Source organism: Desmodus rotundus, chromosome 1, assembly GCF_022682495.2.
Source record: "Desmodus rotundus isolate HL8 chromosome 1, HLdesRot8A.1, whole genome shotgun sequence".
NCBI classification, from domain to species: Eukaryota; Metazoa; Chordata; class Mammalia; order Chiroptera; family Phyllostomidae; genus Desmodus; species Desmodus rotundus.
The window spans coordinates 144,297,760-144,315,170 of NC_071387.1; positions in this window are offsets into that span (position 1 = coordinate 144,297,760).

A 17,411-nucleotide genomic window follows, 5' to 3' on the forward strand; every position below is an offset into this window, starting at 1 on the left:
ACAGAAACCCTGCTGCTTTTCATAGCCATATTTTATCTGGGCTCCTTTCCTAACTCTGGTGCTATAGGCTAAGTAGCCCAGGTTGGGGTTTAGACCACATCCTTCTCATGGGGAACCCCCCAGATGATGAAATATCCCTCCAAGACTTCAGCTGTCACCCTGGGGAGCCCAGCCAGCCATCTCACACTTTCTCCATACTCCCCAAGCCATGTTGTGGTGCTGTGGCTTCTTCTGTCTGTCCGTGGTTATAAGGCTTCTCTCCAGCTAGTGTTCAGTTGGTTATTCAGGATGATTTTTCTATAATTTGGTTGTAATTCCAGTTTGGTCCTGGGAGGAGGTTAGTGTAGCTTCCACTCACTCCTCCACCATCTTGGGTCTTTTGAGAATCATAACAAAAGACAGTTTAGATAGCCATATTAATTTTGGACAAAGCACCTGTAATGAAATTTTATTAATAAAGAGTGTTACTTCATAATGATAATAGTTTTAATTCACCAAGAATATATAACTATTTAAAATTTTTATGCACTTATTAATCAGCTCATATTTTTTAAATGCCTGGCAGAACTATAAGAAAAATATATAAGTCCACACTATAATTGAAGAGATTTTAAAAAATTCAGCAACTCACAGATCAAGCAGACAAAATAAATCTGTAAAAAATGTAGACATTTTTAAGAGCGTAACAACTATGCTTGAAATAATACTTATGAGGACATTTTTAACCAACAAATGGGGCCCTCACTATTTTTAAAAACAGTGAACATTTAAAAAATTAGTCATATACTGAGGTCTGTTGCTTTTTTTTTTCCTTTTGGGGTATTTTTAAAACTATGAGTCTCAATCTCCTGAACTTCAAAATGATATTAATGGCAGTTCCCTTGTAAGACTACTGTGAGGACTACATTAAGCAATGCATGTCACATACCTGGAATGTACAAGGTATATATCCTAATATTCACCTCACCCAGGTTTCAAAGAGGAGAGCCTTCATAAAAAGGTTTTAATACTTACAGGATTTGGAAACAAACTTATATTAAATTTGTCCCTAGTTTTTATGGTTTTATATGATTTCAATTTTTTTCTGCTTCTGCTCTAGACTCTTACAGTCTAAATATGCCAAATGTGTCATACAAAGAACTCTCCTCCTGACTGAATCATTGTGATTTTCCTTTCCTAGGCTTGCTGTAGCTGTGTTCTAGTTTTTGAGCACGATGAAGCAGTGGCTGCTGGAAGGTGAATGCATGAAGGTTTCTGGAGTAGCTCCAGAATTCAGAAGAAGCCATTTTATTCAGAGTCACAATTTCTTCCTTGTAGCTATGCATTTTAATTCAGTTTTTACAAATTTCCATACTAGTCAAATGGTATCTTACAAAAAACTAAAAGATCTGTAGTTTGTTTAAGTGATGTCACTTTCAAAAATAGTTATAGCAATTATTTAAAGTGTTCTCATGTTTATTTTGGTTTGCAGAACACATATGTAACTTAACTAGAGTACAAACTCCTAGAAGGTCCACAGTTGTTATATCTCCCTTAGTATTCATTCACAGTTCTTAGCCAGCATTAAATGTGGTCAGTGCTCAATAAATACATGTTGATTGGTAAAGGTCTAATCAGACACTTACTACACTGGAGCAAGGCAGAGGAAGAGAACAGGAGTCAAGAGGTCTGGAAGATAGTATAGGAGGAGGAAAGACTGAAACAGACTGCAGGGACTGAACATTTTGGAAAATCCTGCAGGTGAAGTCCTTTACGGAGTGTGTGACTGTGTGCGCTGCACGCAGGTCACTGATGACGGAGAGTATGTACAGCACAAACCAGAGCTGCAGGCAGTCTGATTTAATTTTGTTGTTAGCAGTGGCACAGACTATAAAAAATTCATGTTCATATTCTAAATATGTATGCCTGGAGTAAATAAATAATTTACTATTCAGGCTATAAATTATTTACTAAGTTATTCTAAATATATAATACTATTTGCATTTTACTGAAAGCACAACAGGTAGACTGATGGTCTTTTAGAGTTCTGAAATAAAAAAAATAAAAGAAAACTTCAAGACTTAAGCTACAATAGGAAGTTTTCAATAGAGGAAAGAATAGCAAGACAGCCCCAAATATCAGAAAAACCAAACCAAACTGAAACAAACCAAACCAAACAAAAAACAACAACAACAAAAAAACAGAAAAAACCCTTCCTTGTAGAAAATACTAATTTTATCTGTTATCCCTAAATGCCCAAACATGGATTATATAAATTTTCTTTGGGATTTCTGAGCTAGGCATTTTGATTAGAAAACTTGTTACCACAGAAACTTAAAAAAAAATCCCTTTTAATGCTTACTGTGACTTCAAAGCAGTAAGCCAGATAATGTCCTGTTTGGGTTGGGTGCTTAATAAAACGTGGCTATATGGCTGGTTCATTCTTTGGAATCAGTCTGCCAAAGATTTCAAATCCCTAGCAATGGCTCGGAAGAAAGCTTCTTCTTGAATAAATTTGCTTTCTTCTTAAGCATAGTATCTGTTGGATGGCCAGACAGTTCAGACTTATTCCCTTGGCAAGCAGAATTCTGAGTCAGAGTTGTTTTTGGACACACCGTTCCCAATATCAAGCATGGGATCGTGTCTTCCTGTCTCCCATACAGGCCTGGATGTACCCTCAGCAGGGCCTGTAGGAGCTAAATCTACAGTGATGGAGGGTTAGATCTGCTGCCCAGAGGCAGCAGACTCTACTGCCCAGCATTCTGATCTCATTGGTATTAATTTGGGAATTATCGATTCCTCCTTATGTGCCCAAAGAATACATTTAATATTTTATACTAACAAGAACATAGGTTCCAGAGGCAGAATTTCCAGGTTACCTACCTATTTTATCTGGGTGATCTCAGGTAAGTCAATCTCTGCATGCCTCAGTTTCCTTATCTCTAAAATGGTGATCATAATGCTAAACACCTCAAAGATTATTATGAGGATTAAATGAATTACAACACACAAAACACCTGAATAATGCCTTATACGTAGTGTTCAATGAGTGTTAGTTCTTGTTATTTTTACTACTGTTATTATTGGTACATATTAGTTTTTTCTATTAAATTTTGTGTTTATCTAAGAAAGAGATTGTCCTTATTACTTTTGGATACTAGCATGGTACTGGTCATGTCAGACGATCAGTAAATACTCACTGAATGAATGAATAGGTGGATACATATGAAAAAATGGATTAATTAACAAGTGAGCAGATGAAGTGAGCATACTTCGACACAGTGGGATGTTAAGTTCTTAAGAATGATCAGTGTATCAAACACCCAACATGTACATACATGTAAAATTCTATGATATAATTGGTATGTAATTAACTTACTTATGATTGTATGTCATTTAATTGGGGATCCTTTTGTCAATCTTAATTTTTTCCCCACTTTGGTTAGAAATTGAAAAGACATTGATCTGATTTCCCTGTGCCATAGGCTGATGAATATAACTAAAAAATTTGTGAAAATCATTCCTTAGAAAGGAGAATCTCTTGAACTTCTTGGTAACCTTTTTCTGTTTCATTGTTCAGTCTCTGTATAAGCTTCCTACCAGTGTACCTGTATTACAAACAATAATCTCTGGGTGGTAGAGTGGTGGTCGGTCAGTAGGGCTCATTCCCACCAACAACTGTACCTGCCTTTCTCTAGAAACACAAGAGTCACTGTGACCTCCCTGTCCTTAAATGGATTACAGCCACACTGCTACCATGAAATCCTCTGAGAGCCAGGAGTCTGATGGAGATAGAGCTGGTTGGAACTTGTGGCAGCCAAAGGGGGAAAGTAGTAGTAACATTGCTCTCTGTGCTTTCCATGGGCAACCCAAGGCCCACATCAGGTCTTGGCTTGATCTGGTTGCCAGAATTGGAGCAGGCAGGATGAGGTGTTGCCTTGATCACAGCCAAGTGAAAAACATGTGTTGTCAGGTGAGGACCATTGGTGGTCAACAGGCTATAGCATCCTCAGCTTGAATGCTGGAGGGGAGGGTGAAAACCAGCAACAAAGACTCTGTTCTGTTAAGGCTCAAAAGGGAGGCTTTTGTTGTTGTTGTTGTTCTGTTCGTTTCTACATGTCCGAGGTGGGTATAGAGAAGCATATTTAGGTAATGTTTTGATTTGGCCTAAAAATCATTCTTGGTGATTCCTTCCTTGATATTCATTCTATCAGTGACCCTTGCCAAGTCAGTGTCATTTATGTCAACACTGTACTGTCCAAAAGAGAAAGAATAATGGAATAAAAGAGACAGGCTGAGACTTGGGGATGGGATATGGGATGTGGCAGGGACCTGTTAGCTATGTCAATACTTTCATGTAAATATCATATCAAAATATCCTGGTCTCAATTGTTCTTATTTTTAGTGATTAAGTTTCTGATAAGAACTTATGTTTCAATACATATTCATTAAAAGATAATGCTTTATTTTTTTTGCCATCTAATTTAGAGTACAGAGTTCTTGTAGCTTTTTGCCACCTCTTTCTTTCTTCTGTTTTTCTCTTAAAAACATTCTTTGATCCGTTAGAGTTATAATGTTAAGAATGCTTTTCTTTAAGATAGTAAATGGTTTTTATTTTCTTTTGTGTGCTTGTGTATATTTTCTAAATATTATACAAAGGACTTCCATCACTTTAGTAATCAGAAAAAACTATTAAAGTAATAATGGCATTGCAAAAGAAAAGCTCATAATACTTCCCATGAGGCTCTCCTCTGGCTTTCTTCCATGAAAACATTTTCTCTCTGCATGGGAGTCATAAGAAATTGCTCAATGCTTTGTTGTTGTATTTCCATAGAGTCTGTCCCTTTTACATGACCCCTACCTCATTTCATCACCCCTGCTTCTCCTCTTGTAATAAGATAGTTCATGGAGGGGAAAATAAAGAGGCTATTTGTCAGTGGTGCTATAAAATATTTCTGCCAACTTTATGGCTTTGATTGCTAATCTAGACACTGTACTGTACCTTTGTCCCCTCCTTGCATCTTCTCCATTAACATTTTGTGACTGAGCATGAACTTGAGTGAAGAAAGGCATGAATCTTCTCCCTTCTTCCCCACCTCAGGTACCATCTCTGGCACAGGATGGGTAAGGGTGATGCTCCCCTCACTATAATATATGGAAAGCACTTCTTATTCTTGGTTTCACTCTGGTCTAGCCATTAGCTCATGGCAACCAATATTTGGTCTATTACATTTGTTTTTTTTTTTTCACTATTTAAAAAAGAGCAAAGATTCCTTTTCTCTACTGCTTAGACTTTCTGTTTCCATTGCTGATTAAATGTCTGGGCTAAGAGTTGCTCAGGAATTGTTGCTGCCTTCATAAACTCCTTCTCTGCTTTTTTCACCCTTTAGTCTTTCTTTTGGGAATCGGTCTTTGGCTTTACTGAGACTAGGACTTCCTTCCATGGAGCTTCTGCATGTGCCTGAGGCTTTGCTGGATCTCTGTTTCTTCTGTCTCTCTGCCTTACAACATTGTAGACATACATACATTTCTGGATTCTTTCCCATTCAAGAGTATTCACGGTGAGATTGCTAGAGACTTCACAGTGAGAATCTTAGGCAGGAAAGAGATAAGAGCTGCATTTAAAAAGGGAAAGCTACATCTATTGAAGACCTAAACGTTTCACACTGCACTTCCTGAAAAACCCTCTGAGAGAAAAATGTCCTACTCTGTTCAGATTCTTTCTTCCATTAGGCATGGCGCCAGCACTAAGGGGTCACCAACTGTTCTCTGTGTTGGAACAGAGGGGCTTTCCCCTCACTCATCTGCTTGGCTAATTTCCCCATACCCTTCAGTGTTCAGCTGAGACACAAACTCTTTTTGGAATTAATTATTTCATTCTGCTTTAATTTCAAGAATGCCTTTTCCCATGCCTCGCTCTTGATTAGCTAGGTGACCACCCTTCAAACACCCACAATACCCTCTTTAGTGATCATCTTGCATTGTAATTATTTATTTTTGCCACTAGACTGTGAGCACTTTCGGGGAAGGCTCTGCATCTTCTTTGTCTCTGTATAGTTGGTACCTAGCATGGAGCTTAGAAAACAGTAGGATCTCAGTATGGATCTCAGAATGGATAAGGTTTGGTGACTCATTGCAGTACCAAAGACAGAACCCATGATAGGGGACAAAGATCACACTGGGTCCCAAAAGATCTTCCTTGGGATGCAAATTGCTTGTAACATCTTTTTCTGGTTCAGAATGTAGGATGTCAATGGGTTCGAGTTTTCCTGAAAATAAAGATCCTGTCTAGCTTCTGGGGCTCCGTAGCAGGGTTCTCATTGTGGAGAGGGCTACACTGTATCTTTGTGCTCTGCGTCTGCTGTTGTTAGCCCTTAGCCACTCATGCAACTTTCACTTTGGTCGTTTTTGTGATTCTTCATCTCTACGCAAGAGAAGGAAGGGTGAGTAAGAAAAAAGTATCTGATGTTCCACAGCAGCTTGGCAGTCACTCACAGCTTTGGGAACCCAGAGACCATCCCACCCCTACGTTGTCTGTGCAGTGGCAAAGCTCCAAGTGTTTTAGCTCTGAAAAATAAGCTTGGTTTCTGTCTTGAGCTAACACATGCATTTTGCACGCTCTCTGTTAACTCTGTGGGGATAGTGTCCCAGAATAACAATGCCAGAACCGAACAGGCTTCTTGAGATCATAATCTTAGTTTTCAAAAGAAGAATGTGATAGCCAGAAAAGTGAAGTGATCTGTTCAAGGTCATACAACACTTAAACAGAAGTAGAACTAGAAGCCAGGTTTCTTGTGCCCAGTCTAGTGTTGTTGTAAACACAATGGACTGAATTTTCTAGTGTGGATTAGGGCAGGTCACTTAAAATGGAGTGGAGGAAAGAGAGTGACTTTCGCTTTACAAAAAGGTGGGAGGAAGAATTCCACAAAGACTGGTAGATAACCTTAGACAGCTATGGAACCTCGCTGGGCCTTGTTTTCCTTATCTTGAAAGTGGGAATGACAATAGTTCCCCTACCAGCTGTTTTGAAGGTTAGGTGACATCATGTCAGCACAGTGCCTGGCACAGGGCCTGGCCTCAGGGGAAGCTCAGTGAACAAGGACTGTTATTACCAACGAGCATGTTGTCCAGCTCCACTCCCATTCTAGCTCCACAAAGCTTCCCAGCAGGCAATCAATGCGGCAGCCCGCTGGCTGCCAAGCAGTCACGCAGGACACATTTGTGAAGGGTTTGAGAGCAAACCTAGTGTGCAAGAGAACAACCAAATTCCAATAAAGCCTAATTATTTGCACTGTTTATTAATAGCTTTGCTCCTCCACCTCTCCCCCAGCAACAAATTAGGCTCTGACTTGAGGTATGGCTGTGGGAAGGGAGGGCCTGGGGTGTGTTTCTGCAGGGGGTATATCTTTTGCATAATGCATCCTGGAATCCAAAGGGGGCCTGGATGGCTGCCCGCTCTCAGCTTCCCTTTGTATCTCCCATCATTACCCATAAAAGCCATCATTATGATTCGGGTCCCCTTTATTGCACGTATAAATAAAATCTGACAGAATTGTAAGTAAATCCTTTAGTGGTAAACGCTAATAGAAGACGGCAAAAATTAATTTTATGCATGAAAAGTCTCATTAAGTAGCTTCACAGAAATAAAAGGAACTAGCATCAGAGACTGGCAGAGTGCTGGAGTCTCTGCAGCCTCGCCCTGGAGGAGGCTGCGCACTCCTGCTGCCACTGTTGGCTCCAAGGACTACAGGTGGCTCCAGAGCCCCACCTTCCATGAAAGGCTTTAGTTAGAGGTAGGCAAAGCCTAGCCCCAAGGCCCTTCCACTCCAGAGGCAGAAGGGATGCACACAGGAAGGTACTGGGATGAAAATCTTCCAAAAACCTTGAGTAAAACCCTAGGGCAAGGCTGGAGGCATGATCCTGAGAAGACCACATTGCCTGGGCTAAGCAGACACAGCTTTTTAAGACAGCCGATTCTAGCTCCTCCTTCATAGGGCCTTCTAAGGCTAACTTAACCCCACAAGCTGCTCTCAAAGAGGGGTGAAGGATGTGGAGGAGGGGGAAGGAGAGGGAAGGAGAGAAAGTCGAGTACAACAGACCTAGCTCCAGCAGAACCAGTATTCATCCGCTAAAGATATGAGATGTACAGTAGTAGGCTCAGATGCTCTGCCAGGGAGGCCCAGACTTCAATGACTGATCCCATATTAGTTCTTGATCTATTGCTACTATGCATTTCTTCACTGCAGTTTTTTCTGGTTTTGATTCATATTGTGTGGGATAAATGATCCATTTAATGTGGTTTGTTTCCCCTCCTGGAAAAGAAGCTGTTGACATCGAGACAAAAATAATTCGTTCAGTCTATCTCCTCTCCCCAGCCTTCTGCTTTCAGCCATTGTATGTTTCCGCCTAAGCCATTCCTCAATATGTGACGAGTTTTCTTTGGATATAAAATGACTCATTATTGGTTATTTGTGGTTTCAGGGCACAAAGACCAAACACAACTGGCTTATCATAGATCATTTTGATTGGTCAACTCTGTGTGAAAGTATAATAGATTTTAAACACACCATGAAAGTCTGCTAAGAGGATAAGGTTTTAAGAAAAGATTATGTTTTTCACTTATTTTCCAGCATGGCTGCAAATAAGAAATAGACAATCAGATGGGAGCTGTATTAGATATCAGAGAAACAAGCAATGATAACACTAATAAAAACAGGAAAGCAAGAACAATTCTTCAATAACAATCCCTTATTGATGTTAAATTGTTCCAGGGAAATTCTACCGTAAATCCCTAAAACTGTGCTGAAAATGTAACAAACACACTAAATTTGCCTGTGTGCTTGGGCATCAGCAGGGCAGAAAAACTATTAGAATCATGGTCAGAAGGGAACTGAATTTAGAAGTAGCAGGAAATGACAGAACTGAGTTTGAATCCTAGCTCCATCTCTTAACATGTCTGAACCCTTGTTTAAAATAGTTTGTCTTCCTGGGTTTCAGTCTCCTCAGAGTTCCTTTGAGGACTGTAGAAAGCTACGCAGTGCCTGTTTCTACCACAGGCTCTCCATAAATGACAGCTCTTAGGAGTCTCTGGGGAGCTGAGAGTGGATGTGTAAGGTGAACCAGATTGTAATCTCTGGGCCTTTTCCAACCATTCGCATCTGACTAGTCCTTCTGACTATGTTCTGTTCCATATGTCATGCCTTCGCTTTGATGAAAGTACCAAAGTGATTAGGATAAAGAGCAAATACATTTTTGAAATGTCAGCCCCAGAGCATTGTTTGGATACGGTTTCCAAGTTCCTTTCCAAATTGTGGTTAAAGAATTTAATTTTCCTTTTAACTATGCTTGCGGATCAAGGCACCTGTTTCATTGGTTGGGAATGCCTTTGGCTTTATGAAACTCGATCTTCATCATAAGCCCCAACTTCATTGCCTTGCTCTCATCTCGATTGCTGGGTTTGCCCTTTGTTTTGACTGTGACCAGAGAAAGATGATATTTTAGCTATGACTATCTCCTTTAAAGGGAAAAAATCTAAGATCTAACTATCATGCAGTTATTAGAGAATTAAATGAATCCATTTGTGATTAAGTCAAGATAGTTTAGCTTAGTGGTTATATCGTGAACTCTGTGCAAGTTGTTTACTGCTCTTTTAGAGAGCTGTGTTTAATGCAGACTTAACACTTGGAAAAATGTGAATTTACCTGTTTCATGCTTGCTCACCTTGATCGAACCACTGTGTGCAAAGAGGAAACATGAAGTAAAAGAAACCTCATGGTTTTTCAGACTAGCTGCACATCCCACTTTGTAGGGGCCTTTAAAAATATAGAATCTTGGGACTGACCCTGAATTTGCAGGTGTGGAGCTTAGGTTGTTCTTTTAAATTGCCCATGTGCAACTGTCCCATGAACTTGTATTTAGGGGACATTAATATAGTCCAATCCCCACACTTCACAACTGAGGGATTAAGGTGAGAGAGAGTTAAGGCAACTGTGAAGGTCACAGAGCTGGGTAATGACACAGTGGTTTCTGACCACTGGGGCTGTTCTGAATTCACCACTTTCATTCTGCTGCTTGGAACAACTGATTTGGTGTTATTATCTGGGATTTAAAAATCATTTCTTTAGTATATGACTAAAAATTAGACCCTGTAGGGCTGATAGCAAATCATAGAAAAGAATATTACAACATCAAAACAGCACAATACCAAGGTTACAGTGGAAGATGCCTCAAAACAAAAAGAAAAACAAAAACAAACCCCACGTCTGGAGAGAGAATGGACAAAATATAGGAAATCTCAGTTTTTCTTTTTCAGCACTTCCCTAGGTGCATCCCACTTACCCAACTGACATACTGGGTCTGGAGATGGCCAACCTCGGCATCTTTACTTACTGACGACCACATCCGACTCCTGCACTGGGTGCTGTGACTGGCCAGTGTGTGAGATGACTGGCTCAGCCGAGAGGATGAACCAGGGATGTGATTTCACAACTCTTTGAGGAACCAAATTACCCCAAGTGATAGAATCTGGCCACTCTTTCCACTTCTTTTTCTATTTCTACCTTCTTTGCCTCTTCTCTTCAGACTGGTTCTGGGAGGAGCAGTTGGGATAAATGCCATGAGTTGTCCAAACACTGTGGTGTGGTTAGAGTGAGAGCTGATGGCAATCTTGACCTCTGGGAGCACTAAACTGATGGCAGCACTAAACTCCTGTTCTTTGTTCCTCTCCCCTTTGTCTCAGGCCCCCTTTTCCATGGTGATGGCTGAAACTAATTTCCTTGTGTGTTTTCAGTATTTGAATGGTTTAAGTTCCCCTGAAGAAACTAAATATAAAATCAATTTGTATGTTATGAACATATTAAATTTTGAGCCTCGATTTCCTCAATGGCAAAATGTGAGAATTCAGCTATTTGTGTTGTGTTTGATCACCAATACAAGTCAATAATAATTAAAAATAGCTACTGATGGCTTTGTATAACTATTCATTATATCAACAATTTTGATACAGAAGTGTTTTTCTTGTGAAAGATTCCAATTCTTTTACCACATTCGAAAACAAATATGCTCAGCTTGTACAGTGGGAGCTTTTTAATCTACGATCCATAGAATCTTGTATTAGAATGTATTTTTTCAGTGCATTTATCCCAATTTATTGTAATTACTTGTCTTTAGGTCATTCTTTACCAGATTTTGAAGTCCTCAAGGGCAAACGCTATCACTTATTCATTTCTGTATCCTCAGGGGCCTGATGCAGTGCCTGACACATAGCAGGTGTTTGGAAAATGCTTGTTGAATGAGTAACAGAAGCACTCAGGCCCAGGAAGACCATGGGAGTCATGGCGGCCAATACAAGGCTCCCCCTTTTAAGACGCACCGTCCCTCTGAACTTTGAGTTTTGGTTTTCCAAATTACAAAGAAATGGCAATCAGCTTCGTCCTTCTCCTGCCTGCCTTATAACTCATGCTGTTGTGGGTTAGAAGCCTTGGCAGGGGATAAGGCAAAAAGCCATTCTGTCAAACTTGGCACCTTGCTGTAAATTTGGATAATGGGTTTACTCAGTTTAAAAAAAAATGAGGCAATCTGGGCTTTCTCTTCTCTTTATTGGAGTCAGATAGTTATAACACTTTTTTCCAGCTTCATTTTACTCCCTTCTATTATAAGACAATAGGGAAATCAACTTTGACGGGAACTTACATTAAGCTGGTGCTCTACAGCTATATGGCCATTTGCTACAGAGAGGATTGTTTGCAAGAGAACTTTTTAGAATTCAGAAGTTTCTGCACAGACACTACCTTGGCTTTTTGGTTTAATAGTGATTCCAAAGAAGGCACAAGTGACCAATGTATTCACCTAATAAATATTTGTTATAGTTCCAGTAAATTAGAACAAGATTTTCCTCTAAGGTCACTTTTGGAGACAAAGTACCCGGTAAGAAAAAAAAAAAAATCTTGGTCTCTAGAGCTTTAGCAGAAATTTAATTTTCCTTTGCCAGTGTAGAATCAGCAGATGTTGTAAACCAGCCTCCGAGAATCTATCAAAGGTCACATCCTAGGGCCTTGGCAGGTAGCTGTGGGCTGTACTAGATGATATGAGAGGGGAAAAAAGCAAACATTGCCCTCTGTACCACACACGCTCCACCAAAAATGCATTTATTCTCATCTTGCTGACTTGGTAACAGAATTCAAACAGAGCCTGCCCACTTTGATTTGCTCCTTTCTCTGAATGATTCCCAAAAGGTAACAGGAGAATTGAAATTAAGAAAAAACAGATGAGGAAAAGAAGATACACCCTAAGTAGTTTTTAAACAATTCATCTGGAAAGTTTATGCACAGCTGCCTACACGTCTGAAGGCCATTACCAGTTCCTGGAAGAATAATATCCCCACTTCCTGTTCAATGCATTTATCTTCTCTGCTTGGCAGGAGAAAACCATTCTGCTTTGCCTTGCAGGAGATCAGGGACCAATTTTCATCTCACCTGCTTTCATTGAGCTCATACCACTACCTGGTAGGACTTTGGGCATGTAATGTTCAGTAAATATTTGTTTGCTTTACTCGGTAGTGCTATTTTCCCCTGTACTAATCAAAACAAGACCAAGTCATGTGAGTCTGTGATATCTGCAGTAGGGTCTGTTTGGGAAGAGTTTCTAGGCAGATTCCAGGCATCTTTAGCAGAACGGCATACCATACCAGGTCAGAGCCATCTTTTCATGTTAGGTGTGACTCTTTCCAACCCCCCAATTGATGTGCATGCTCTGATGTTTACCATTCCCTGATGACTACTTGTGGTCCTTTGTAAGGAGTAAGGTGACCGCGAGGTTCTAGCCCTCAGCACTCTGTGACCTCAGACAAATTATTTAACTTTGCTGGATATTTATTTCTTTATCTATAAACAAGAAGGTTGGAATAGATTATCTGTAAAGTTAGAAAGGTTAAGGTTTTCTCTGGGTACTGATAACACTCTGTCAGCAAGGTCTGCCTTAAGTATTGAGCTTATAAAAGCTGGGAGGCCACATTCTGGCTTGGAAAACAAATACCTGGGCTGAATACAATGTCATTCGAATGGAAGCGTGAATTTGAAGATTGAATGTTACGCATACACCAGCTGTATTCGGATTCTTAGCTGTGTGGCTGTGGAGAACTTACTAAATTGGTTTTCTTATCTGTAAATGAGCATAACATTAGTACCTAACTTGTGGAGTTGTAACGAGAATTAAATATTGTGATACATATAACGTTCTTAGAACAGTGACTGGAACATGGTTTGCTCCCAGTAAATGTTAGCTATTATCATTTTTGTTGTTGTTAACATTATATTTCAACTATTTACCTAAGATTTCTTTCAGCTCTGATATTTAATTATGATAAAAACCAACACTTGCCCTTTATGAAAAGTACTACACCGGCCGTAGGGTGTGTGATGAAATTCTTAATTGTCACTGGAGGTCAGGAGCAATCATTCTTCATAAGAGGTTGCAAACAGGTTAGTTATATTTCTATGTCAAATGCACTGCCAGGTAATAATAAATGTAATTGGGTTATTTTTTATTTTTATTTATTAATTCATAAAATATATAATTAGTTAATATTTACCATGGGCTATTGTAGACACTAGAGATGGAGTGATAGTTAAAAAAAGAAAGATCCCGTTTCTCAAAGAGCTTAATTCTAGTGGGGAATCAGGTAATAAATAAGAAAACAAATGAAGAGAAAGTTCAATCTCTGACAGTTGTCAGTGCTATGGTCACTGTAAACAGTCATGTGATAGGGGACACGTGTTGTGACCGTTCAAGGCCTGACAGGTTCATGGTATTTGGGCAGATGGAGGAATATTCACAGAGCCATGGGGGTGTCTGACATGCCTTTATTCACGGGAGGGCGAGCCACGCATGCTGCAAGCCACATGCCCCCCTGCATGTGTCTGTGTAGCACAGGTGGTGGCCCTTGCTCCCCAGCGTGGCACCCAGCAGGGAGCCCCTAACCCCTCTTAAATACTAGAACAAACAAAGCCTGCAAAAAGCCAGAAAATTATATAACACAGCATAATTCTGCGCATGCGAACCCACTTCATGTTTATTGGACCCAGTCTCAAAGCTATGAGAACACTGCTTATCAGGCCAAGGCAATGGGAACACTGCTTCCCGTAGTTACTCAGACACCTGGGAGAGGAAGCCAGACTGCCTCCACTTACCCTTCAGGACTCTGTACACTAAATGATCAGAAAAGGCTTCTGTGGGAACAAGTGTTTGAGCTGAATCCTGATCCCTAAGTAGGAAGTAGCTACCTAGGTTATGAGGAAGATTGTTCTAGTCCGGTGCAAAGGCCCTAACGCAGGAGTGTAGTATAATCAAGAAAGAGAAGGAAGCCCAGCGTGGCTGGAATAAAGTCTGCACAGAGAAGAATGGTAAGGGCTGAGATGGGGAGTTAAGTAGTGCCCGATGGTTTGGGGCATCATAGGTCCTGGTAAGAAATTTATATTTTACTCCAAACATATTGAGAAGCCACTTCAATGTCATAAGCATAAATGACACAATCTGATATATACTACCGTATTTTTCAGACTATAAGACACATGTTTCCCCCCCAAATTTGCGAAGAAGATGAGTGCACGTCTTATGGTCCGAATGTAGTTTACCGGGCTTGCTGGCGGGGGGCGGGGATGGCGTCAATGGAGCAGGGTCACAGGAGGCAGGAGCAGGACCGCATTTTTCACGTCAAAATTTTTTTTTCTATTTTCCTCCTCTAAAACCTAGGTGCGTCTTACGGTCCGGTGCATCATATAGTTCAAAAAATACGATATATATTTTTCTCTGTGAATGTCAGCTTTAGTTCTGACTTTATTTTGCTCTATAGTAGTAGTAGAAGTCCTTTATTTTTATTTTTAATTTTTTTCAGTTACAGTTTACAGTTAATATTATTTGTATTAGTTTCAGGTGTACAGCATAGTAGTTAGACAATCATATACTTTACAAAGTGTTCTCCCTATTTCCAGTACCCAATTGGCACCATCCATGTATTTTTAAAAGATTGCTGTGGTTTCTTTGTCCCAAATGGACTTTAGTGGACAAAACTGTAATCAGATTAAGCAGTTGCCACTAATATAGGTAAGAGCTGATGGGGCTTGGAAGGGGAAAGGAATGGATAGATTTGGATATGTTTCAGAGGGGAAGGGAAAAAGATTTGCTTTAAAAAGTATTTAAGATTTTACCTAACATGACATTTGTTCCATATCTACAAACTTCTTCAAGGCCCCAAGCCTACACTTCCTCAAGTGCTGCTAAGTATTCTGCTTGTTGTTCTAGAAGCCCAAAAATGTTAATGCAACTTTTCTGAGTATTTATCTTGGGAAAATCATTGTTCCCGTGCAACTCACACACTGGAAACTGAATCGATAGGCACTGCCAAAATAAATGTCACTGCTCGGTCTCTTAGAGATGCCACTAAATATTATTGTTCTTCCACAGCAGATGAATTATTTAAAGTTCACAGCAAGTGATTAAATGCCCATTAAAATCCTCACTTACTAGAGAGGGAACAGGAACAAATCTGAATTCCTAACCAAAGAACTGTCAAAACTGCTAACATTCTCCCTGCCTGGCTGGCCTCCTGCATGTAGGCTCCTTGCTGCCCACCTTCCTTCAGAGCATTAGACATAAAGCTAGTCCACTTGCAATGCCTAACTTCCCGAAAGGAAATTTTGTTCCCAATATATACCTTGCAGTGCTTTTGTTCTGGCTACATTGCTTTCAAGATATGTTATCTGGGTCTCCTCCGTCCTGAGGAGAGATCCAGAGCTCAAGTCCTTTTGCTTCCCATTCAGATAAGTGATGCAACTCTCCTTTTATTGACCTTTCATATCTGGTCACATTCACATCTTGCTGCAGACATGTTTCTCCAGCATAGTTTGACTTTTATCATGGGCAGTGTTTAACTGTTCATTTATTCAGAATGTATAAGATAGAGTTTACTGGTCAGCTAATCAATACGTGGATCACTCAGACCTTTATATTTATTTTTTAACCCCTAACCTGTCTTCTTTCATGTAAGCAGAAAGGACATTTATTGGGAGAATATTGGATAGCTCTTAGAAGAGAAGAAAAGACTGCTTAAGAGACTTAGAAAGTGAACGTAGCTGAGGTAATGTAGGTAATGAGAACTATTGCTAAAATCACAGTATGGAAGAGCGGGTTGGAATGGCCCTGCCTGTACTGCCCGCATTGCTGGGCCCCAATACCAGCCCTGGGCCTGCTGCTTTGATACTAGTAGACAGTGGGCAACACTGCCAATGCCTCCGCGGGCAGAGCTGCCACCGACCGCTGCCTCTGCCACAATCAGATTGAGTTCCGGACTGTCTCTGGTTCTCTGTGTCACTACATCCAGATTCAAAGTCCCAGCAGGCAGCATCTCATTGGAAGTGCTAAGATTCCTAAGCTGGTACTTTCGGCTTCTACAATGATAGGGAGCACTCTGTACCTTAGTTTTATTTTTTAGATTTTATTTCTTATTTATTTAGAAAGGAAGGGAGAAAGAAAGAGAAGGAGAGATATATCAATGTGTGGTTGTCTCTTGTGTACCCCCTACTGGGGGCCTTGCTACCCAGGCATGTGCCCTGACTAGGAATCGAATTGACAACCCCTTGGTTTGCAGGCTGGTGCTCAATCCACTGAGTCACACCAGCCAGGGCTGCGCCTTTGTTTTTAATTCTGGGTGTTTCTTTGGTGGAAGTCTGTCACAAGTAACACTTTTAGTTTATGACAACATTGTGTCTCTATTCCTCTTTTTCTCCAAAGTTTAATGGATGTCGAATTGACATGATAAACAGCATGTAGTTGAAGTATAGAATTTGATATGTTTTGAAATATGCATACATCTGTGAAACCATAATCCCTATCAAGAGGATGTACACATTCATCACTCTCAAGAGTTTTCTTCTGCCCTTCTCTGGCTCCTCCGAAGCAACTCCAGGTTAATTTGAATTTTTTAGAATTGTGTGAAATGTAGTCATATGATATGTATTGTCTTATATCTGACTTCTTCCACTCAGGAGATTGAGTTCAGATTTATTCATTTGTGTGTGTTAAGAGTTCTTTTTATTGTTGAGTAATACTGCATTTTGTGTGTGTGTCTATATTTATCACAATTTGTTTGTCTATTTACCATGTTATGGACTTTGGGGTCGTTCCTAGATTTTGTCTATTACAAATAAAGATCCTCTGAATATTTGTGTTTAAGTTTTTACATGTTCATGTGCTTTTATTTCTCTTCAGTAAATACCCAGGAGTAGAATGTCTGGGTCATATTGCAGATGTATTTTTAACTTTCAAATAAACTGCAAAATATTTTCCAAAGCAGTTGCAACATTTTACCACCAGCCAAACATAAAAGTTCTAGTTGTTCCACATTATCCCCAACAACTGATGTGGCCAAAAATTGGTAC